We start from the raw sequence: 25,873 nt of genomic DNA on the forward strand, positions 1-25,873 counted from the left end.
TACATGGTGTGGTACCTGGGTGGTTTTCCTGTAACGTTTTATGTCATCTATCTGTATTGAATTCATGTGCTGTGTTTGTATTGTCATAATATGTTCTTTTAAAGTCTAACCTGTGTTATATATGCTCTCTGCTTTATTGTTGGGGTAGGGATAGAAAGAGTTAATAAAAGGGGCTGGTCCAGCCAGTGGGTAAGGAGCAGGAAGTTCCTGCTTCTGGTCTGAGCCTGGGCAGGATTGCCCAAGGCAGGACATGTGTCCCTGTCTGGAACAGAAAGGACCCCTGGCTGGGGAACAAAGGCTGCCACAGACTGCTGTTATCATCTGCCAGAGTGGACAGATCCTAGGACTGTAGATCCATCTTCAGAAAGACTGTGTGGCTCTCCAGTTTGAAGGGGAGCCATTGATGCTGACCAGCCTAAAGCAGATACAGGGACAGAACAGGAACCCCTATTTCATGTAAAGTTTTTCCTTGTTGGATCAGAACTGTGCCTGATGTGTTTTGTTGCTGGATCCTGACTCTCAGTTGCTGCAGTGAGCGTGGAAAAGAAGGTAACTGACTGTGCTGTGGGACTGAGACCGCATCTGTCTTTTTCATGTGCAAGGGGCCGTGGTGTTTATGGACTGTTGCTTTAAGAGACTCGGTCATGACTACCACCCCGTGCCACCTTGTTACACCCTCTCTTTTCACCAGGTTAAAACTTAATAAAGCCATGTTCACACGATCAGTATTTGGTCAGTATTTCACATCAGTATCTGTAAGCCAAAACCAGGAGAGGAACAATCAGAGGAAAAGTATAATAGAAACACGTCACCACTTCTGGATTTATCACCCTCTCCTGGTTTTGGCTTACAAACAGTGATGTAAAGCACTGACCAAATACTGATAGTGTGTGAACGTGGGTGAGCCACGGGCTACAAAGTGTATTTTCATCAATTAAAAACCTAAAAAGTATTTTCCTTTCCAGACCTTTTATACTGATATAGCCAGATATATCGCTGTATGCCGGTACATTATAAATAGAGAAAAAGTAAAACTTTTGTTTTATTTCTTAGACATTATTAATAAATAATGGCCCCTATTACACAAACAGCTTTTTTTTTGCATTTAATACATTATAGAAGGTAATAAAAACGTGCCAAAAGTGAATTTGATGCTAAATTAAAAAAAAAAAATCAATATAACTATGTGAAGTGCTGCAGCGTATGTTGGCTCTATACAAATAAAATTATTTTTTATTTTATTCAAGGCAAAATCCAAACATTATTTTGGCTAACAAGGACAGTTTTTACATTTTCACATATGATATAAGCAATAAAGGGCAGCATTTTTAATATCTGTCTGCATTTCACATTTCTCCTCTACTTGGTAGACCTAATGTGAAATCACTATTCGGCTTTTGCCCCGGGCCAGACATAACCTTATCCCACCTCTGTGATTTGGCTCTCTGCTCCGCAGCATTGTCATTCAATCTCAATCTGATTCATAGGAGTGAAGTCAGTGATATTCTGCGAGGAAGCTGGCTGACCTCTCCTACACATGTGCTCCATATGGGCACAATCCCATCCTGGAGATTAGCGCACCGCCACCGAGTGTTCGCAGGATGTTGCTGCAGTAGGCAAGAAGACGACCATAGATCCCTGGCTTGGTGCAATCGTCTTTAATCCGCCATTAATTATTTAGTTGGGCGCAAGATGATCGAATATTCTAGACTATAATTAAAAAGCAGGTAAAGCTTACAAGAGATCCTCCTAGGGAATAACCAAACAGAGAATGGGGTCGAATATAGGGTCATTTTGATTTTAGAACGGATTTTCTGTGTTCTGTCTGCTGCATTTATGAGATTCGAGAGGAGATCTGAATTTCTGGATTATTTAATGCAGGAGATTAAATGCTTTTAAAGTGTCTGACTGATTTGGATATTGTTAAAAAGGAGCCTGACGGTAAGTTCCCGATTTGTCAACGCGATAACACTAGAATTTTTACATAAATTGCTTTGAAAGGTAACAAAAGATTACATTTGACATTTTCACGCCAGTTTCGCCCAAAATGGGTAAAACTGGTGCACAGCAGAGCAATGACACCACAGCTCGCCTAATTCATGACTATCTGTGATGTTCCTTACTCCAGTCTCTAACTGGAGTAAGATTTGTGGCGAGGCTCACGTCAGTTGTTCAAAGCTCCTGATTCATTAAGAGTCTCTTAATGAATCAGGAGATCCTGACTTAACACTCCCCCTTATCAAAATCGATGGTCTTCATGAGTCGTGGTCTAAGTGTTTCATTTTCCTGCAGCACCATCATAGGAAAAATTAAAAATGATGCAATTTTCATTTAAATCATTAGGCTGTCCATACAATGCAAGGAAAAGCTGGGTCTTCCAGAAAAAGAAACTTTATTAGCAATGGAGCAGCATGTGTTACAAGCACCTGGGGCAAGGCAGGAATTATGTGTCCCCTAACCCTGGGCTTAACCAAAGCCCTAACCCTAGTCCTATCATCAACCATCCTTCTAACCCTAACCCTAGTTGTTATGAATGGGTCACCAAGGAGGATAGCCGACCCAGGCTAAGCCACAAAAAACCATAGAGGTTGGTAACTAAGCGGATTGCAGACCCCTGATCCTGTCCACACAACTAGCAGTAGCCGTGGAGCATACCTACGATGATCCTAGACGCCTCGGCACAGCCGGAGAGCTAACTAAACCTAAAGCAAGAAAGGGGAAATCTAAACTGCCCCGGAGCAGACCCCAAAGGAATAGATAGCCCCCAAACATATTGTTGGTGAAACAAGATGAAAACACAAATGCAGGCAGAAAAATAGACTGAGCAAACGATGGGGCCCACACTAACTAGACAGGACAGGAAAGGAAAGACACTGTCTGCAATCACGCAAAAAAACCTGCAAAAAGTCGAACACGTCTGATGCACAAAAACACTGAAGTCGCACGACTTCGCCCCCCACTATATCAGCACTCTGGTATATTCTGAAAGCAAAGCAAAAAGAGACAAAGCAAACTGGCACAAGCAGTAACATATGGGCGGTGATTCAGCACAGCCCCAGCCGGAGCTGGCTGACCCGCACAAAACATACCAAACCAAATCAAATGCAAACAGGATAGCAAATGAACCACTTAACATGCAGGGAAAGAGCAGGAGACATCAGACCTCAGCAGGAACAGGAAGAAAATCACCAGCAGGGATAGAGGGAGTCAGCTGTCTTAAATCCCAGTCAGAAACCACAGATCTCCAATCGTCTTCCTCATTATCAGGTGGCAAGCCTCTGTCAATCAGATCAGCTCCACTACCTCCAGTAACCACCAGAGGGAGCCCAGAAAGAGAACTCTCAATCTGACCAGCTCCACTATCTTCAGTAATCACCAGAGGGAAGCCAGAGAGAGAATTCACAACACCTAGTCCTATCTTCAACCATATTCCTAACCATAACCCTAGTCCTATCAACATTCCTCCTAACCCTAATCCTATCCTCACCCATACTCCTAACCCTAAACCTAGTCTTATCCTCAACCATCCTCTTAACACTAACCCTAGTCCTATCCTAAACCATCCTCCTAACCCTATCCTTAACCCTAGTCCTATCATCAACCATCCTCCTAACCCTAGTCCTATCCTCAACCATATTCCTAACATTAACCCTAGTCCTATCCTCAACCATATTCCTAACCTTAACCCTAGTCCTATCCTCAACCATACTGCTAACCCTAAACCTAGTCCTGTCATCAACCATCCTCCTAACCCTAGTCCTATCCTCAACCATACTCCTAACCCTAGTTGTTATATTTTTTCTTTTCCTAATTAATTTGTAATTATATTTTTTAAAATTTGGAACATCTCTCTCAGCAGGTCTCTATTTTCTCTCACCATTCTGTAGAATGCAGAAGTAGAGATGAATTTGTCATTGGCTCTTGCACTCTGCATAGGCAGCAACCTAGATGACAAAGCTCACTTTGTCATACTATGAACTTTGCCTGTGCAGCAGCCAATGAAAAACTCGTCTTCACCACTGCACCCTGCATAGGAACGAGAGGCACCAACTGAGATGTCAAAACCGCGGCCCTGAGCTGCTGCACGAAGAAGCCACATAGTGGGCCAAGGGCAAAATTTAGAAAAATGTTATCTAATGTGTATGGAGACTTTAAGACAAGTATGAAAATAACTGAAAAAACTAGAAATCTTATTAATCTGACCACCTTTCCCACATCACTAGTTCTGAGCAGCAGAAGATTACTGGACAGTAAACCCCTATCTATACCAATGTTTATTATTGGATTTGCTCTTCCCAAAATATAATTTTCCCCTTTAAGGCGTGTTTGTAACACTGGTTTAGGCAGACATTAGCACAGTTTATTCACCTGAGGCGCTAGTGAACTTTTCCACACTTTCCACTCCTGAAGGTCAGGCTGTTATCTGTATATACCTGTATGGGACTGCATTTACCTTTCTCAATCATTTTCAAAGCAAATGATACAGAGAAATCCCTTAAAGACGACTCTACAAAGTGCGATAAGCTATCAGTATGGATAGAGAGATTGCCGCGCCCAGTCCGCTTGCTATTACTATAGCACTATTCTTGCTGTCACAATGACAGGCGCCTTAAAGGACCTCATTAAAAGTCAAAAAGAAATGTATGAGCACCAATGGAATCCAAAGAATGACGGAGCCGACACCATGATGCAGAAGTGAGCGGAGACTACATGCTATCATGTTAGCGTACCGGCGCAGCCACTTAGTTTTTACTTGGCGGGGGTTGCTGACATACTCTGTGCTGCTGTGTCGCTGACATACTCTGTGCTGCTGTGTCGCTGACATACTCTGTGCTGCTGTGTCGCTGACATACTCTGTGCTGCTGTGGCAGGGGATTCTGACATGCTCTGTGCTGCTGTGTCGGGGATAGCTGACATACTCTGTGCTGCTGTGGCAGGGGTCACTGACATACTCTGTGCTGCTGTGGCGGTGGTCGCTGACTTACTCTGTGCTGCAGATGTGGGGGTTGCTGACATACTCTGCCCTGCTGTGGAGAGGGTCGCTGACATATTCTGTGCTGCTGTGGCGGGGGTGGCTGACATACTCTGTGCTGCTGTGGAGAGGGTCACTGACATACTCTGCGCTGCTGTGGAGAGGGTCGCTGACATACTCTGTGCTGCTGCGGCGGGGGTCTCTGGAGGGAGCTGTGTGAGTCCAAAATTAAGCCTTTACGTGTTTGTGATGAAATTCTGACTTCCTGCATCCACCACTAGGGGGAGCTACAGTCTGTGATAAATCCATAGGTACTGAGATCCCCTAGTGGCAGCAGAAAGTGTTTTATTTTGTAACTTGTCATATAGGGCTCAGATATTAGGAGAATGGTTCCCTTGCATGAGACCTGTCAAAGGCAGATTAAAAAAAGATTTTGTCACTTGTCGTAAATACAGTGGGGAAAAAAAGTATTTAGTCAGTCAGCAATAGTGCAAGTTCCACCACTTAAAAAGATGAGAGGCGTCTGTAATTTACATCATAGGTAGACCTCAACTATGGGAGACAAACTGAGAAAAAAAAAAATCCAGAAAATCACATTGTCTGTTTTTTTTTCATTTTATTTGCATATTATGGTGGAAAATAAGTATTTGGTCAGAAACAAAATTTCATCTCAATACTTTGTGATATATCCTTTGTTGGCAATGACAGAGGTCAAACGTTTTCTGTAAGTCTTCACAAGGTTGCCACACACTGTTGTTGGTATGTTGGCCCATTCCTCCATGCAGATCTCCTCTAGAGCAGTGATGTTTTTGGCTTTTCGCTTGGCAACACGGACTTTCAACTCCCTCCAAAGGTTTTCTATAGGGTTGAGATCTGGTGACTGGCTAGGCCACTCCAGGACCTTGAAATGGTTCTTACGAAGCCACTCCTTCGTTGCCCTGGCGGTGTGCTTTGGATCATTGTCATGTTGAAAGACCCAGCCACGTTTCATCTTCAATACCCTTGCTGATGGAAGGAGGTTTGCACTCAAAATCTCACGATACATGGCCCCATTCATTCTTTCATGTACCCGGATCAGTCGTCCTGGCCCCTTTGCAGAGAAACAGCCCCAAAGCATGATGTTTCCACCACCATGCTTTACAGTAGGTATGGTGTTTGATGGATGCAACTCAGTATTCTTTTTCCTCCAAACACGACAAGTTGTGTTTCTACCAAACAGTTCCAGTTTGGTTTCATCAGACCATAGGACATTCTCCCAAAACTCCTCTGGATCATCCAAATGCTCTCTAGCAAACTTCAGACGGGCCCGGACATGTACAGGCTTAAGCAGTGGGACACGTCTGGCACTGCAGGATCTGAGTCCATGGTGGCGTAGTGTGTTACTTATGGTAGGCCTTGTTACATTGGTCCCAGCTCTCTGCAGTTCATTCACTAGGTCCCCCCGCGTGGTTCTGGGATTTTTGCTCACCGTTCTTGTGATCATTCTGACCCCACGGGGTGGGATTTTGCGTGGAGCACCAGATCGAGGGAGATTATCAGTGGTCTTGTATGTCTTCCATTTTCTAATTATTGCTCCCACAGTTGATTTCTTCACTCCAAGCTGGTTGGCTATTGCAGATTCAGTCTTCCCAGCCTGGTGCAGGGCTACAATTTTGTTTCTGGTGTCCTTTGACAGCTCTTTGGTCTTCACCATAGCGGAGTTTGGAGTCAGACTGTTTGAGGGTGTGCACAGGTGTCTTTTTATACTGATAACAAGTTTAAACAGGTGCCATTACTACAGGTAATGAGTGGAGGAAAGAGGAGACTCTTAAAGAAGAAGTTACAGGTCTGTGAGAGCCAGAAATCTTGATTGCTAGTTTCTGACCAAATACTTATTTTCCACCATAATATGCAAATAAAATGAAAACAAAACAGACAATGTGATTTTCTGGATTTTTTTTTCTCAGTTTGTCTCCCATAGTTGAGGTCTACCTATGATGTAAATTACAGACGCCTCTCATCTTTTTAAGTGGTGGAACTTGCACTATTGCTGACTGACTAAATACTTTTTTTCCCCACTGTATGTATTTTTCTTACCAGTTGTAAATGCCGCTGTTCTCCTGAACCCAGGGATGTTCTTGTTTTGTTCCTGCGCCTCTCTGTTCCTGAGATATGGTCTCCTCTTCCCTGTATATAAATCTAGTCTTTTATCCAACTGGGTGTGGTCCTCAGGGAGACTTTAGTAGAGACGAGTTCTGGACCACACCCACTTGGCTAAAAACACTAGACTGTTATAAATGAAAGATGAGTCATATCTCAGGAACGGAGAGGAGCAGGAACAAAAGAAAAATGGCGCCGGATTCAGGAGAACAGCAGCACTTACACCAGGTACAAAAAACAAATACATATTTATGGCAAGTGACGGGTCGTCTATAGGAGGGATTCTCACTGTACAAAATAATGGCCTATAAGGGTCGGTCAAAAAGGTTTAACGGAAACTCTGGGCGCTCTAAATACTGCTTCCATCGCCTGTGTTACACCAATGATGAGAGTTGCGTTTTTTTTTTTCCCATCGATCATCTTGAAAATTGCCGGCTCATATACATCCTAAACAAAGAAATGTTCATATTTCTTAATATTTCCTCGGCCCGTAAATAGAAAATTCTTTATTTGGATCTGTATATCATTTGTGTAAGTTAACATTCCTAGAAAATATTTTTGTTTGCCCTATAGGTATAAGAATTGCATAATATTTGCATTTTTACCGGCTAGTTTTATAGCATACGGCAGATAATTTAGGCTGCAGTTTACCCATCAACCATTAGAGGGCCCCAAAACCCACAAAACAAAAGATTAAAGGGTCGTTTTTCATGCTCAGTCTGTATTGGGCTCTAAGTGGAAAAGTGATTTTCTGTGTACGGATTGTATCCGGTCATCAGACTTGTATTGGCTATCTCACTGAGCGGCACCAGTAGTAAAGCCGTCATTTCCCAGGAGCTGACAACTAATATGGTCTCTATTGACAGATCTAACAATGGTTGTCATCCAGCTTTCCCTGACTCCTGATCGGTAAATGTTAGAGCTGCAAATATTCCACTTTTTTACATTAGACTAAAGAATTACACGTGAAGAAAATCCCTTACAAGTAAAAACTGGAAGCAATAATCCAAGCTTTATTAAAGGGTCACAGGGGCGCGAGCTCCTGGAGGAGGGTGGTGACCGTGACCTCCTAATATTACAAGGGGCATCGGAGGACAAGTTAAGGAGTGAGATTATCAGGGCTGTATGGGCTAGAATTAATTCCTTTTTCATATACATTGTTTTTTTTTTTTACTTAAATGCATAAAAGTAAGTTTTGCAATTGGGTTTCATTATAAACTTCGCATGGTTTGGCTTTTACAAGGACGTTTTCCTACATATACAACTTTGATGTGGTCATAACTCAGCAGAGAGGAGCTCAGAAAAAGTCAGATAAAAGAGGAACAAACTCCCAGTCAGACCGCCATCGCGGGCTCACTGATGGATTTTCAGTTAGCTCATTCTGCAGCTCACTGATGGATTTTCTGCAACCAGCAATAGACAGTGCAATACAGATGCTATAGAGAGCAGACAGTGTGAGTTTTTAATGAAACCACAATACAAAAATTATTTTTAGTCCAGAATACATCTATATAACAAAAAAAAAAAGTAATGCCCCAAAAGTGGACAATAAAGAGAGCTCCTTTTAAGGACCTCAGAGCGTCATTCTTTATCTGGAGGATCCGACATGTCAATGCATTATTTGCTCATATGGTGGTGCTTACTGCTGGAATCCCTCATAGATTATAGCGGATCGCTGGTGAATTTGCCATTTCATTGGCTGAATCGTATCACATGACTGGCTCAGTGGTTAGCATTTTCACAAAATCTGCTGAGATTGTATGTTTCCCCATGATTTTGAGGGTTTCCTTCAGGTGTTCTCATGTTTGCTCCAAAGACATATTGATAAGTAAAATCAGAATTTATAGATTGACGCTCACCTCTGTCTGTATACATTTAATCACTGAGTCACGTTGATGATGTGCCACTGGAGAGCATCAGGCGGATTATAATCATACAGACCAAATAAATTATTTGATGCATTAGCAATGAAAGTGGTGAGCTGGAAAATCAAGAATGACACAAAACACGTCTTCGCTCAGACAGGAAGGAGTCATGCTGTCCAATTTCAGTCTCCCAAATTCATGGAGCCTTTATTTGCTACTTATGCACGTGACCACTAGAGGGCTCCACAAACCCAAATTCCAACTATTCTGACCTATAACATTAGGAGGCGCTACTATTTTTATTTTTGACAGCGATCAATCTGAAAACAAAGAGAAATGTGAGAAAATCTAGCTAGGAAATAATAGACATCTGCGATTTGTCAAGAGCTTAGTTTTGCACGCGTTTGATGTACGTAACCGGATTTCTGCATGTGAGTAGTTGATAAATAGCAATAAATTTCTGTACTCTTCATTCCTTCATTAATTCTCAGACCTCCTGATATGCAGTTTGCAGCCTAATCTAAGTTTCAGATTTTTCTCTTGTAGGAGTGTCGCTCCCAGGAATATAGGCTGGATGTGAAGTCTGTGTGTGTCCAGGGTGCTGCTGTTTTCACTTTCTTCAGCACAGCTGAAGTACTGTACTTTCCACTCCAAGTGATTTCATAGTTGTCTATAACCTGCTTTCTGTGCCATCAAAAATACTATCTCGCCTCTCCACTGCAGATTTTTCTGGTGGAAGTTTCCCTCTAGGCTGAATGTGAGATCTGTGTGTATCAGGAGTGTAGCTATTTTTACTTTCTTTCATGTATCAGCACAGTGCAACTACTGTATATTCCACTCCAAGTTCTTTCATATTTGCATATATACTCTCTCCCCTCTCCACTGCAAATTTTCTTGTGGCAGTTTCCCTCCCAGTAATATAGGCTGAATGTGAGATCTGTGTGTATTATGTGTGCAGCTATTTTTACTTTCTTTTATGTATCACCACAAGTGCTGTATATTCCGCTCCAAGTTCTTTCATACTTGTCTACAACTTGTTTTCTGTGCCCTCCAAAATACTCTCTTCCCTCTCCACTGCAGATTTTTGTACAAACTTCTCCTCTTCCTACTATCACTAACACTGAAAGAAGGGAGGGGAGGAGCAGCACAGAGAGTGCAATATACCTACATGTTTGCCTCCTAGTGTTCAGATGTGGAATTACAAGCTATTAGGAAAATTAATCTAAAAATATTAAATGTAAATCATGTATAAACTAATTTCCAGGAATTGACTACATTGCCATGAAGAGTGACGTATGAAATAACTCCAATTTCTTGCAAAATATCAAACTTCAAACAACTTGAATTTTATTTTAGAATATAGAGTTAAGATTTGCTTTATATCCGGCCACAAAATGATAACTATTTCTGGGCAATCTGGTGACAAATACTATGTCCGCCATTACATCTCCAACAAACGTTGACACCCAGATCCCCAAAACTCCTGAAAAGTATCAAATCCGCTGAGCTGAGCTCTGATTGGTTGAAATGCGCAACAGACGTTTAAAAAAACAAAAAAACTTTGACAATTAGTTTTTGTGTTTTTTTTTTTAAAAAATTTGGTGGTAAATATTCTCAAAATGAAGCTATCATCAGAAAATGACGTATTTTTAAATCAGATTTTTCGTGTTACATGTATTTTTTTTTTTCACAATGATTTTTTTTCTTTTCATGATCTTTATCGCAAAACAAAATTGGTTATCTTTTAATTTTCACACTGGGACTTTTTAGACTCTAACTTCCTGTCCTTTTAGGAAGCGTTTTCAGCAGACTCGTTATCATCAGAGTCAGGATAATAATGACAGGTAACATCTGTATACACAACTGATAACACAAGACCTGCCAATCACGATGCGATGTCTCAGCTCACCCTGCTCCTTTTCACCTTCATAATGACCTGTGCACCCGCTCAGTAGATGCTTTCATACAAATGAGACTGTTCATTGTGGCTAATGTTCAAGTGTTGCTTTTTGAAACAACAGGAAGTTGGAGTCTAAAAAAAAAAATGTATGGTACTGCAGCTGCTATACCAGACACAACCATGGAAAAGGGTGGCGCTGTTTCTGGAAACAAACCAAAAAAAACCCTTTTTTTGCTGACACCTTATATTATATTTTACTATTTCAAATCCAAGGGTTATAATTTAATGTGACGTAGGAGTCAGAGCTGGCACCTGCGCCTTGCCAAGCTGCCTACCCCTGAGATCTGTGTCGACCCTTGACCTCTCCTCGTGGACCTGATTAATTACTGATATCCACGGGGGGGGGGGCACATTGGTGTTTAGTTTCCAATTTATCCCCGGGGGGGGGGGGGCACATTGGTGTTTAGTTTCCAATTTATCCCCTGGGACAAATTTGATTAAAAAAAAAAAACATTGATACAAGCAACACTTGAACTTGCATTTATCATGAGCTGCAGGAAGCGTGTCCCCCGGAGCTGAAAGACCCCCAATCCATTCATATGTATATCCCATTGCTCCTTTTAACAAATACATATATATACTTGTTTTTCTGGTCTGGACAAATGCAGCTAAATTGGGGGGTTTTTTTTCTGGCCTTTTTCAAGTTTCATGATGAGCTTTTGATGTTGCATTTTTTTCTGCACCCATTAAGTAAATTTCGTTACTCGCATTTATTTTGAAAATACGCAGCGTAAAAAAAAAAATCCCCCAAAAAATCATCTGGGGAAGGAAGCCTTTGTAGAAAAAAGAAAAAATAAAGACCCTTAAAATTTTATAATAGGCACTTTTTTATTTTAATGGCTCACAAAACTCCATAAAAAAAATGTTGCCCAAATTACAAGAGATGTATAGAAAGCATGTGGGGTCATGTCCTGGTAATGAATCTGGGGTAGCCCTAGATACAGTGCTGGGTCAGACCTAGACCTAGGTGGGGAGTAGTTTTCTGCAAATCTATCAGGGCCGTGCCAATATACCCAATAAACGTGGCTTCTGGCCAAAACCACAAAGTACAATCTGATGACATGAAAGTATTGATAAATCTGCTCCTCACATGACTGGTGAAAAAGCAGCTTAAGGCCGGGGTCAGACTTGCGAGAAACTCGGACGAGTCTCGCACGTGAATACCTGGCACTGCCGCCAGCAGTCGGATCGGAGCGTTCAGCTACATGTATTTCTATGCAGCTGAACGCTCCGATCCGAGTGCCGGTGGCAGTGCCGGGTATTCACGTGCGAGACTCGTCCGAGTTTCTCGCAAGTCTAACCCTTCCCTAAAGGCGAGATGCGCAGCTCGGTGGCTCAGTGGTCAACACTGTATCATGGGGTCCTGGGTTCAAATCCCACCAAGGACAATATCTGCAAGGAGTTTGTATGTTCTCCCCGTGTTTGGTGGGTTTCCTCCCACACTCCAAAGACATAGTGATAGGGATTTAGATGGTAGGGGGTCACTATATCATACTGGCTAATATTGTCCCCTGCCTCTTCCCCCCTAATTCCTGCCCACTAGATGTGGCATAGCATCATGCCAAGCCTTCCAGGTGTCACCCACAGGAAATCTCCCGGAAGCACTTGAGTTCTGTAAGGTTTTCGGGCGACTTTGACTGCTCCCTAAAGGTTTGCCAAATCATCTACAAGGTTCCCCCTTTTTTTTAGGAACCTGCTGAACATTTTATGGGGATCTGTCACTCACCATAATGTCATTGTTACATGCAGTCTAAGTACTGCTGTTCTCCTAAGCCCAGCGATGTTTTCCTTTGGGCCCTGTTCCTCTCCGTTCCTGAGATATGGCCCCCGCTACCTTGTATGTAAATCTAATTTTATTAGGCAACTGGGTGTGGTCTTTAAGACGGCACGCTCTTCGAAACTAGATTACATTTACTTACAGGCAAGAGGAGGTTGTATGTAAGAAGCGAAGAGAAGGAAAAAAAGAAAAACATTGCAGAATACAAGGAAACAGCAGCATTTACACCTGGGACAAAAGTCACATTTATGGTACATGACAGGTCGTCATCTATAAAGAGCTACAGGGGGCTCAACGTTAGGCCTTATCCCTTGGTCTTGGCAAAAAACAGTCTGTCCACTCGAATGCATTCTTGAATAACTTATAGCACGTGGAAAGTGGGTGACTTATCTCACGAGGCAGGTGGGTAACTTATATCATGTGCCAGGTGGGTAACTTATCGCACATGGCCGGTGGGTAACGTATCGCACGTGCCAGGTGGGTAATTTATAGCACATGGCCGGTTGGTAACGTATCGCACATGCCAGGTGGGTAACTTATCGCACGTAGCAGGTGAGTAACTTACCGCACGTGCCAGTTGGGTAATTTATAGCACGTGCCAGGTGGGTAATTTATAGCACATGGCCGGTGGGTAACGTATCGCACATGCCAGGTGGGTAACTTATTGCACGTGGCAGGTGAGTAACTTATATCATGTGACAGGTGGGTAACGTATCGCACATGGCCGGTGGGTAACATATCGCACGTGCCAGGTGGGTAATTTATAGCACGTGCCAGGTGGGTAACTTATTGCACGTGGCAGGTGAGTAACTTATATCATGTGCCAGGTGGGTAATTTATAGCACGTGCCAGTTGGGTAATTTATAGCACGTGCCAGGTGGGTAATTTATAGCACATGGCCGGTGGGTAACGTATTGCACGTGCCAGGTGGGTAACTTATTGCACGTGGCAGGTGAGTAACTTATATCATGTGACAGGTGGGTAACTTATCGCACGTGCCAGGTGGGTAATTTATTGCACGTGCCAGGTGTGTAACTTATCGCACGTGGAGACTGAGTAACTTATTGCACGTGGCAGGTGAGTAACTTATCGCAAGTGGCCGGTGGTTGGCTTGTTACAGACTTAGCATTGGGGCCTGGGGACTCCTCCACTAAATGGGTGATGACTGTTATATTGCTGGGGCTTTACAATGACTAGTCAGGGGAGCCTTGTACCACGTTCCTTCTCATCTACAAGTGCAGCTCAGATAAGTTACAGTATATGGAGAGGCAGCGCACTTGCACTTTACAACTCAATGGGAAGAATGAGGACCCCTCTGCATTAGTTCTTAGTGGGGGTCTGTAGACTGTGACAATCACAGACCAAGTCGTATTGTGTTTTGTCCCTCGAATAAATAATTATTGGCTCAGAACAAATCTGGTTCTGTCTGTGGAGATGACAGAACGTTTACACGTTTTTTCCCTCTAACCAGCTCTTCGCCCGGACTACACCCTTAAGCTGTTACATTAATGTAATGGAAACACTGATGTATACATTAAGGATTATCTGATGCTGCCTTTTTGGCTACACTTGTGATGTTTAGCAATGGAAACACCTTTCATCACTTCTCAGGCAAAATCAGCTGCCCAGAAAAAATAAGTAAATAAATATGATCGAGTGGCGAAAATGACTTTCCTAAGTTATTTAAAGGGGTACATGCTGCGCTCTGTGGTCCCATAGAGTATGAGAGGATAGGTTCTGCATATGCTCATCCGGTACACGGTGCGCGCTGCAGTCCCATGGAGTATGAGAGGAGAGGCTCTGCACATGTTCGGCCAGTACGCGGTGCGCTCGGCGGTCCCATAGAGTATGAGAGGAGAGGCTCTGCACATGTTCGGCCAGTACACAGTGCCCTCAGCGGTCCCATAGAGTATGAGAGGAGAGGCTCTGCACATGTTCGGCCAGTACACAGTGCCCTCAGCGGTCCCATAGAGTATGAGAGGAGAGGCTCTGCACATGTTCGGCCAGTACGCGGTGCGCTCGGCGGTCCCATAGAGTATGAGAGGAGAGGTTCTGCACATGTTCGGCCAGTACACGGTGCACTCGGTGGTCCCATAGAGTATGAGGAATGGTTCTGCACAAGCTCGGCCAGTACACAGTGCACTCTGCGGTCCCATAGAGTATGAGAGGAGAGGTTCTGCACATGCTCGGCCAGTACAAGGTGCACTTGGCGGTCCCATAGAGTATGGTAGTAGAGGCCCTGCACATGCTCGGCCAGTACGCTGTGTGCTGAGTGGTCCCATAGAATATGAGAGGAGAGGCTCTGCACATGCTCAGCCAGTACACGGTGCACTCGGCGGTCCCATAGAGTATGAGAGGAGAGGTTCTGCACATGAAAAATGACAATGATTGACCTCATGGAGATCAACATCCAACACTGCGGAGACACCATCACGTGTTTCTCAACGCAGTGATTCTAGAGCACTGCCCCCATCCCTTATGGGAAATATGCAGAAGCATGCAAAACAGAAGCCGCGGAGACACCATCACATGTTTCTCAACGCAAGCAATGACTAGCCAGGTCTTTCACCGGGAAGGAACAACCACGGGAAGGGCAGTCTCCAATGAAGGAAACCACCTATGCCAAAACATGGTATCCATCCACATACAGCTGTTTCGGGGTATTTTCCCCTCATCAGTGTGGAGTAGGAAACTGGCTAGTAGGAGCAATGCCTAGTAGAAGACTATGAAAAATGACGATGATTGACCTCATGGAGATCAACATCCGACACTGCGGAGACACCATCACCTGTTTCTCAACGCAGTGATTCTAGAGCACTGCCCCATCCCTTATGGGAAATATGCAGAAGCATGCAAAACAGAAGCCGCGGAGACACCATCACGTTTCTCAACGCAAGCAATGACTAGCCAGGTCTTTCACCGGGAAGGAACAACCACGGGAAGGGCAGTCTCCAATGAAGGAAACCACCTATGCCAAAACATGGTATCCATCCACAGACAGCTGTTTCGGGGTATTTGCCCCTCATCAGTGTGGAGTAGGAAACTGGCTAGTAGGAGCAATGCCTAGTAGAAGACTATGAAAAATGACGATGCTCGGCCAGTAAGCTGTGTGCTCGGCGGTCCCGTAGAATGAGAGGAGAGGTTCTCAACATGCTCAGCCAGTACACGGTGCACTCGGCGGTCCCATAGAGTATGAGAGGAGAGGTTCTGCACATGCTCGGCCAGTACGCTGTGTGCTCGGCGGCCCCATAGAGTATGAGAGGAGAGGTTCTGCACATGCTCTGCCAGTACGCGATGCACTCGGCGGTCCCATTAAGTATGAGAGGAGAGGTTCTGAACATGCTCAGCCAGTACACTGTGCACTTGGCGGTCCCATAGAGTATGAGGAGAGGTTCTGCGCATGCTCGGCCAGTACACGGTGCACTTGGCGGTCCCATAGATTATGAGAGGAGAGGTTCGGCGCATGCTCGGCCAGTACACGGTGCACTTGGCGGTCCCATAGAGTATGAGAGGTTCTGCACATGCTCGGCCAGTACGCTGTGTGCTCGGCGGTCCCATAGAGTATGAGGAGAGGTTCTGCACATGCTCGGACAGTACACTATGCGCTCGGCGGTCCCATAGAATATGAGTAGAGGTTCATAACATGCTCGGCCAGACCACGGTGTGCTCGGCGGTCCCATAGAGTATGAGAGGAGAGGTTCTGTTACTGGAGAAAAGTGCATCGTTCTAACTCAGATCACACAGACCAAAACTTATTCCCATCTTTGTAGACGGATATTGTCAGATTGCGCTTGTAAAAACGAGCACTTTTGCAATTTACTGCTTATAAAAATTTGCAGAGGTTCTTGAGATATTCATACTTTTCTTTTGTTTACAGCTTGCTGCCTAGGAGACCAACCACCACTGCTGTCTAGAATGTAAGCACTGCACTGAATGCGGCTAGGATTAGGAGGTAACAGCTGGCTACACCGATCCTGGCCAGCGCTTACAAGCTGAATAGAAAAGAGCTTGTAAGCACTGCACATGTTCTGTTGTCTAGAAGCGGTGGTCGGTCTCCAAGGCTGCGAGTTATAAACAATAGAGAAGTGTTATCTTAAAAACGGCTGCAAATTTTAATAATGAGTAATTTTTTTGTAAATTTCAAAATTACTTACTCATGGATGGATAGCCTAAGACTGGGTTCACATTATGTTAGGCAGTCCATTAGACGGACAGCGTTACAACGCAGTGTAACGCAGTCCGTTAACGCTGCCATTCAGCCCCATTGTCGGGCGCATCGCGACGCATGCCGTAAAGCAGCACGCATTCGCGATGTGCCGTCATTCAGTGACAGAGCCTCGGACGTGGGCTGCAGCGTCTGGGGATCCGTCAGCGCTAGCGCTGATGAATCATCAGCACTAGCGGTATAGCATAACGCATATCGTGTTATGCTATAGCGTTAACGCAGCCAGTCAACGCTATGTGCTGAACTGGCTGTGTTAATGCTATGTGAACCTAGCCTAACAAACAGACAATCCCTGCATGTGTTGCGGCTGTCGAACAGCCACGAGACATGCAGCCACGCCGCAGGGACTTGTATCTCTTTTTTGAACACACCGAAGTCACTCAGCACTTCGCTCAGCACTACTTCTGCGTTCTTAATGAGAGAGCCGCCATCAGACATTTCTGCCAGGAAGAAGGAATCAGTTGCCCAAAATTGGACAGGCCGGATCCTTATCTCCCCCAACATCATCAGTTGGGGGGAGGGGGTAAGTGGAGGGCCCCATACACAGTATCCTGTTGACCAATAGCAGTGCATTGGCTGGACCCTAGTCTATTGTCTATGGTGGGGCTTAATGGTTTAATTGATCTGTGTACCCAACACAGTGGAATCCATTTAGCAGAAGACTGCAGCCTTTGAACCAACAGGTTTCCTGCACTTTGGGAAGACAAACATCTCAGTCCGGGATATTTGCTTCTCATCACAATGTTTGACTTTGCAGCCCAAGGAAAGCAATGAAGATGTGGGAGATAATTAGCAGGAGGTGTTTTATGGAAAAACAAATATAAAAACATGCCGGTCTCCTGCAGGTTTTTCTCAATAGCTGACATGAAATCAAAATAAACCTTTCCCTTTTTAGGTCATTTAGGATTACCATAATTATTAATATTTGCCAACTGCCAGAATAATGAGAGAGCGTGACAGAGAGAGAATGTTCTAAGGCATTTTTATTACTTACTACAAAGTCAAAGTTTACATACATTTCATTAGTATTTGGTTCCATTGCCCTTAAACTGAATGACTTGGGTCAAATGTTCCCATAATAGTTGGTTGGAACTTGGGCCCATTCCTCCTGACAAAACTGGTGTAAGTGATCCAGGTTTGTAGGTAGCCATGCTCGCACCGGCCTTTTCAGCTTTGCCCATAAATTTTCAATAGGATTGAGATCAGGGTTTTATGATGGCCACTCCAAAACATTGACTTTGTTATCCTGAAGCCACTTGGTTACCGGGTCATTGTTCATTTGGAAGACCCATTTCCGCCCAAGCTTTAACTTCCTGGCTGATGTCTTGGTATGTTGCTTCTGTATTGCCACATAATCTTCTTTTCTCATGATGCCATCTATTTTGTGAAGCGTACCAGTCGCTCCTGCAGCAAAACAACCCTACAACATGATGCTGCCACCCCCGTGTTTCACAGTTGGGATGGTGTTCTTAGGCTTCCAAACTTCTCCCTTTTTCCTCCAAACATAACGATGGTCATTATGTCCAAAAAGTGCAATTTTAGTTTCATCAGACCACAGGACATGTCTCCAAAAGTTAAGGTCTTTGGTCCTGTGTACATTTGCAAACATTAAGCTGGCTTTTTTATGTTTCTTTTGGTGTAATTGCTTCTTCCTGGCAGAGTGGCCTTTCAGCCCATGATGATACAGTACTCGTTTCACTGTGGATATTGACGCAATCTTACCAGCTTCTGCCTTCATCTTCACAAGGTCTTTTGCTTTTGTCTTTTGGTTGATATACACATATCAGACCAAAGCACATTCATCTCTGGGACACAGAACCCATCTCCTTCCTGAGCGGTATGATGGCTGGACATTCCCATCTTGTTTGTACTTGCGTAAAATTGCTTGTACAGATGAACGAGGCACCTTCAGGTATCTTGAAATTGTACCCAAGGATGAGCCAGACTTGGGAAAGTCCACAATTCTCTTCCTGATATCTTGGCTGATTTCTTGAGATTTTCCCATGATGCTACACAAAGAAGCAGTGTGTTTCAGGTGTGCATTAAAATACATCCACAGGTGTGTCTCTAACTCAGATGTTGCCAAAAACTTTCCCATGATGCTACACAAAGAAGCAGTGTGTTTCAGGTGTGCATTAAAATACATCCACAGGTGTGTCTCTAATTAACTCAGATGTTGCCAAAAACATGACATCATCATATGGGCAGTCCAGAATTGTTTAAAGACATAGTAATCTTAGTGTATGTAAACTTTTGACTTTGCAGTAATAAAAATGCCTTAAACATTCTCTGTCTCTCATTATTCTGGCACTTGGCAAATATTAATAATTATGGTAATCCTAATTGACCTAAAACGGAAAAGGTTTATTACTGAACCGCCGCACTACCAGCTCTACCCTCTCCTAGTGTATCCTCACCCATCCCTGTAGACTGTGAGCCCTTGCGGGCAGGGTCCTCACTCCTTCTGTACTTGTGTGTATCTTGTATTGCTCATGTTTATTGTACTTGTCTATATTTGCCCCTTTTCACATGTAAAGCACCTTGGAATAAATGTTGCTATAAAAATGTATAACAATAATAATAATTCTGATTTCATGTCAGATATTAAGAAAACATGCATATGTCTTTTTATACAGTGTATGGAACCTTCTAGTTTCAACTGAATGTGTCTACATTACAGTACAATCGTATAATGAGAAAAAGGGGGCACCACAAGTCACTCAGGAAGATTTCAGAAATCAATATTTTGTGGAATAACCATGATTTTTAATTACAGCTTTCATGCGACTTGGCATGCTTTCCACCAGTCTTTCACACTGCATTTGGGTGACCTTATGCCACTCCTGGTACAAAAATTTAAGCAGTTATTCTTTGTTTGATGGCTTGTTGTGACTATCCATCATCCTCTTGATTACATTCCAGAGGTTTTCAATGGGGTTCAGGTCTGGAGATTGGGCTGGCCATGATAGACATTTGATGTGGTGGTCCTTCATCCACACATTGATTGACCTAGCTGTGTGGCATGGTGCATTGTCCTGCTGGAAAAACCAGTCCTCAGAGTTGGGGAACATTGCCTGAGCCGAAGGAATCAACTGTTTTTCCAGGACAACCTTGTATGTGGCTTGATTCATACGTCCTTCACAAAGATTAACCTGCCCAATTCCAGCCTTGCTGAAGCATCCTCAAATCATCACCGATCCTCCATAAAATTTCACAGTGGGTGCAAGACACTGTGGCTTGTACGCCTCTCCAGGTCTCTGTCTAACCATTAGACGACCAGGTGTTGGGCAAAGCTGAAAATTAGACTCATCAGAGAAGATTACCTTACTCCAGTCTTCTATGGTCCAATCCTTATGGTCTTTGGCAAACTTCAGCTTGGCTCTCCTTTGCTTATCATTGATGAAAGGTTTTCTTCTAGTTTTACATGACTTGAGCCCTGCCTCTAGGAGCCAGTTATGAACTGTTCTCGCCATGCACGTCACCCCAGCTGCCATTTGCCTTTCCTTTTGTAGGTCACGATGTCATCCTGCGGTTGCTGACTGACATTTGAATAAGATGACGGCCATCCCGGTCAGTGGAGAGTCGTTTTCGCCCTCTGCTGGTCTGTAGCTTTGTAGCACATTAAGTAGAATGAGATGTACTCTGGTTGGAATTCAACTGACACTGGAATGGAATGGAATGGCTGTCAGACATGTAGAGAAGCTGATTTTTATAAAACTGTGCAGTGGTCTCTTAATTTTTGCCAGAGTTGTTTTTCCTAATAGTGTCAAATAACATTACCGTTTCATTCCCAATTAGTGTCATATACTGGCCAAATCATATGACCATATAATTGCCAACAATAGTGTCACAGAGTGCCCAAAAAGACTACCTTATAATTCTCAATAATAGTGTCGTATGATGTCCAAATCCCATTAGCATATCATTGCTAATTACACTGCTCAAATAACATTGCCATATCTTTCCCAAGAATATTGCTATACAGTGCTCAAATGACATTGCAATAAAATTACTAATAATAGTGACATATAATGGCCAAATACCATTATCATATAATTCCAATAAAACAGTATGATAGTGTCCGAACAACATACAATTCTCAAATGTCAGTGCTATACAGTTGCCAAATAAAACTGCTGTTTAATTCCCAAATGATAATGCTATACAGTGCCAACATAATATCATATAATTTCTACATAAAAATGCAATATAGTTCCTGTTACGTGTTACAGAACCACTTAGCACCCAGAATATGTTGTACAGTTATATGTATGTATAATAGGTTCTATGTGAGATGCATGTCCCTAATGCATCAGCATTCCCCTTTTGTCCGCCCTCCCCCCACCTTTGTAATTTCCACAGTAAACATCGGCAGGCTCCGGCCACCTGCGGCTTTTGTAATGCATGTCTGGCCTGCCGCTTTTCTATTGGCCGGCCCTCTGTATCTGTGTGATATATTCTGTGTCCTGTGAGTAAAGTGTTGTCAGACTGGAAATACATGGAGAAGCAGTGATCTTTTATATGCGCCCATGTAACCAAGGAATTCCAGCCAGCGAGATTCATTCAGACTCCAGCCAACGCAGAGCGGACCTCCAAAAACACGGGGTGGTACTGAAAGAGGTACCCCAGCTTGGTAGACCCCGTTACAGTTCCCATATAATGTTACCACTAGAGTTGAGCGACTTTGGTCGGATTGGGTTTCATGAAACAAAATTTGTTTCAGATGAAACTGGTCCGACTAGGGCAAAAAAGTCGGAGTTTCGTCCGATACCCGACCCCAATGCAAGTCAATGGGAAATAAAAGTCGGCATTGAGTGGATGACATTCATCCACTCAATGCAGACTTTTATTCCCCATTGACTTGCATTGGGGTCGGGTTTCGGACGAAACTCCGACCTTTTTTGCCCTAGTCGGACCAGTTTCATCTGAAACAAATTTTGTTTTATGAAACCCGATCCGACCAAAGTCGCTCAACTCTAGTCATAAGTATTCAGACCCTTTGCTCAGTATTGAGTAGAAGCACCCTTTTGAGCTAGTACAGCCATGAGTCTTCTTGGGAATTATGTAACAAGTTTTTCACACCTGGATTTGGGGATCCTCTGCCATTCTTCCTTGCAGATCCTCTCCAGTTCCATCAAGTTGGATGGTGAATGCTGGTGGACAGCCATTTTCAGGTCTCTCCAGAGATGCTCAATTGGGTTTAGGTCAGGGCTCTGGCTGGGCCAGTCAAGAATGGTCACAGAGTTGTTCTGAAGCCACTTCTTTGTTATTTTATCTGTGTGCTTAGGGTCATTGTCTTGTTGGAAGGTGAACCTTCGGCCAAGTCAGAGGACCAGAGCACTCTGGAAGAGGTTTTCATCCAGGATATCTCTGTACTTGGCTGCATTCATGTTTCCTTCAATGGCAACCAGTCATCCTGTCCCTGCAACTGAAAAACACCCCCATAGCATGATGCTGCTGCCACCACCATGTTTCACTGTTGGGATTGTATTGGGCAGGTGATGAGCAGTGCCTGGTTTTCTCCACACATACCGCTTAGAATTATCACGAGAAAGTTCTATCTTCGTCTCATCAGACCAGAGAATCTTAATTCTCATAGTCTGGGAGTCCTTCATGTGTTTTTTAGCAAACTCTATGCAGGCTTTCATATGTCTGGCACTGAGGAGAGGCTTCCGTCGGGCCATTCTGCCATAAAAACCTGACTGGTCGAGGGCTGCAGTGATAGTTGACTTTGTGACCTTTATCCCATCTCCCTACTGCATCTGTGGAGCTCAGCCACAGTGATCTTGGGGTTCTTCTTTACCTCTCTCACCAAGGCTCTTCTCCCATGATTGCTCAGATTGGCTGGATGGTCATGTCTAGGAAGACTTCTGGTGGTCCCAAACTTCTTCCATTTAAGGATTATGGAGGCCACTGTGCTCTTGGGAACCTTGAGTACAGCAGAAATTCTTTCGTAACTTTGGCCAGATGTGTGCCTTGCCACAATTCTGTCTCTGAGCTCCTTGGCCAGTTCCTTTGACCTCATGATTCTCATTAGGTCTGACATGCACTGTGAACTGTGAGGTCTTATATAGACAGGTGTGTGCCTTTACAAATCAAGTCCTATCAGCTTAATTAAAAACACAGCTGGACTCCAATGAAGGAATAGAACCATCTCAAGGAGGATCACAAGGAAATGGACAGCATGTGACTTAAATATGAGTGTCTGAGCAAAGGGTCTGAATACTTATGACCATGTGACATTTCAGTTTTTCTTTTTTAATAAATTTGCAAAAATTTCTACATTTCTGCTTTTTTTCAGTCAAGATGGGGTGCAGAGTGTACATTAATGAGAAAAAAAAAGAACTTTTTTTTGAATTTACCAAATGGCTGCAATGGAACAAAGAGTGAAAAATGTAAAGGGGTCTGAATACTTTCGGCACCCACTGTAACACTGCCATACAGTGCTGAAATAACATTCCCATATAATTCCACATAACAGTTACCGTATAACATTACTATATAATTTCCCAATAAGACTGCCCCACAGTGCTCATAATAATAACTAGATGTGTATTTCCTGAAGGAAGTACAGATAGTGCTTTGAAATGGTGCCCGGGCTGCCCCTTTAAGAGAGACTTGCCTGCTGCCTCTGCAAGACTTTCAACTCAGGATCCGTTTTAAATGTGGGTGCCTCTCAGGGGCCACTTTGGCCTGTGGGGCCCCTCAGGGTCCGATTTGGTGGGCGGGGCCTCTCTGGGTCTGATTTGGATGCCAGGGTGGCTCAGCCTCCGATTTGTAGGCCAGGGTTGATCAGCCTCCGATTTGGAGCCTGGGGTTACTCAGCTTTCGATTTGGCGCGCCGGTCCTTTAAGACTCATTTCGGTGTGCCAGCCCTTTAAGAATCACTTTGGCGCGTCGGCCCTTTAAGAGCTAGTTTGGCTCACTGGGCTTCTAAATCCACTTTGGCGCACATTCTCTCTCAGGGGCATGCGTCATGTGATGAAGCTAGATTTGCATTTGTGCTGTGGGTTTCGCTTTAAGAGCTGATACTGGACGGACCATACAACGTTTTTTTTTGCTGCAGGATCCGCATTTTAGAGTGCGCATGCCCGGAGGAAGGAAGTCAGCCGGAAATATAACCCTGAAATCATTTCTGGCGGACGGAAAAAATTCTCTCCCTCTCTCTCCTCCCCAGGCTGCGGTTCCTTTAAAATTCCTCATTGATCGGATCCGTCAAAAAAACGGTCCAGAGGCATCTGTAACCAACGGATCCGCTTTCCGCCATTTTGGCGGACTGACACACAAAAAATGAAGTGTGAAACAGGCCTATGAAGAAAAAGAAGTTAGCAGCGTTCGGATTACAAGATAGTGCTTTCTTCAAAGCACTATAATTAAAGCAAAATAAGCCGCCCCTGCTCGTGAGAGCTTACAATCTACAATGAGGTGGGGGAGATACAAAGTACAGGTGTGTATTTACAATGGTGTATTTACAATGATGGTCCAGCCATCTTGAGGGAGTGAGGGATGGATGGAGATAGTGAATGGGCTACACACACACACTTACACATGGAATGACTGTGATTAGTGAACGTGATAGGCCGCTCTGAGCAAATGTGTTTTGAGGGAGCGACTGAAACTATGCAAATTGCAGATAGTCCTAATTTCTTGGGGTAGAGCATTCCAGAGGTTTGGCGCAGCGCGGGAGAAGTCTTGGAGTTGGGAGTGGGAGGTACAGATTAGTGCAGAGGTTAGTCGAAAGTCGTTTGCGGAGCGCAGCGGTGCTCATATAACATCCCCAGCCATATAATGCCCAGACAACAATTCCCATGTAACATTACTGTAGAATTCCTAAATGTCACTTCCAGCATTACCATACACTGTCCATACAATAGTGCAATACAGTGCTGACATAACACCACCACGTAATGCTGCAGTAATAGGTCGGGCCCCCGGGGTGATTATATGAAACCAATGAGCAGTCACGAAGTTTCTAGCAGGTTATGGTGGTTGAAGGCTGCAGGCTATAACCCAGCGGGGCCTACAGGGGAAGTCACCCAGCTCTCCCAGACTCCTGAGCTGCAAAACTGTTTCTACTAATAAAGACAAGAAAAATGGGAATACAACTAGGCATGGTTATGGGGGTATAACTAGGCATGGTTATGGGGGCATACTAGGCATGGTTATGGGGGTATAACTAGACATGGTTATGGGGGCATAACTAGGCATGGTTATGGGGGCATAACTAGACATGATTATGGGGGGATAACTAGGCATGGTTATGGGGGCATAACTAAGCATGGTTATGGGGGTATAACTAGGCATGGTTATGGGGGCATACTAGGCATGGTTATGGGGGTATAACTAGACATGGTTATGGGGGTATAACTAGGCATGGTTATGGGGGGATAACTAGACATGGTTATGGGGGTATAACTAGGCATGGTTATGGGGGCATAACTAGGCATGGTTATGGGGGTATAACTAGGCATGGTTATGGGGGTATAGCTAGGCATGGTTATGGGGGCATAACTAGGCATGGTTATGGGGGCATAACTAGGCATGGTTATGGGGGCATAACTAGGCATGGTTATGGGGGCATAACTAGACATGGTTATGGGGGCATAACTAGGCATGGTTATGGGGGCATAACTAGGCATGGTTATGGGGGCATAACTAGACATGGTTATGGGGGCATAACTAGACATGGTTATGGGGGCATAACTAGGCATGGTTATGGGGGCATAACTAGGCATGGTTATGGGGGCATAACTAGGCATGGTTATGGGGGCATAACTAGACATGGTTATGGGGGCATAACTAGGCATGGTTATGGGGGCATAACTAGGCATGGTTATGGGGGCATAACTAGGCATGGTTATGGGGGCATAACTAGGCATGGTTATGGGGGTATAGCTAGGCATGGTTATGGGGGTATAGCTAGGCATGGTTATGG

At 44.0% G+C, this 25,873-nt stretch overlaps 1 protein-coding gene across 2 annotated transcripts in view; it reads left to right on the forward strand.

Annotated features, from left to right (window-relative positions):
• The first annotated feature begins 225 nt into the window (after positions 1 to 225).
• The window catches only part of DHRS3 (dehydrogenase/reductase 3), a 54,913-nt gene continuing 29,265 nt past the window's right edge, over positions 226 to 25,873 (forward strand). The window contains exon 1 of one of the 2 annotated variants that reach the window (XM_073585581.1): positions 226 to 549. The gene's annotated coding sequence lies outside the window, so the exon portion shown is untranslated. Of the gene's footprint in view, positions 550 to 9,609; positions 9,631 to 25,873 lie in introns of those variants that run through there. The other variant, XM_073585582.1, reaches the window with a different exon arrangement.

This window comes from Dendrobates tinctorius, unplaced genomic scaffold (assembly GCF_039654945.1).
Source record: "Dendrobates tinctorius isolate UK_male_01 unplaced genomic scaffold, ASM3965494v1 ptg000086l, whole genome shotgun sequence".
Lineage (NCBI taxonomy): Eukaryota > Metazoa > Chordata > Amphibia > Anura > Dendrobatidae > Dendrobates > Dendrobates tinctorius.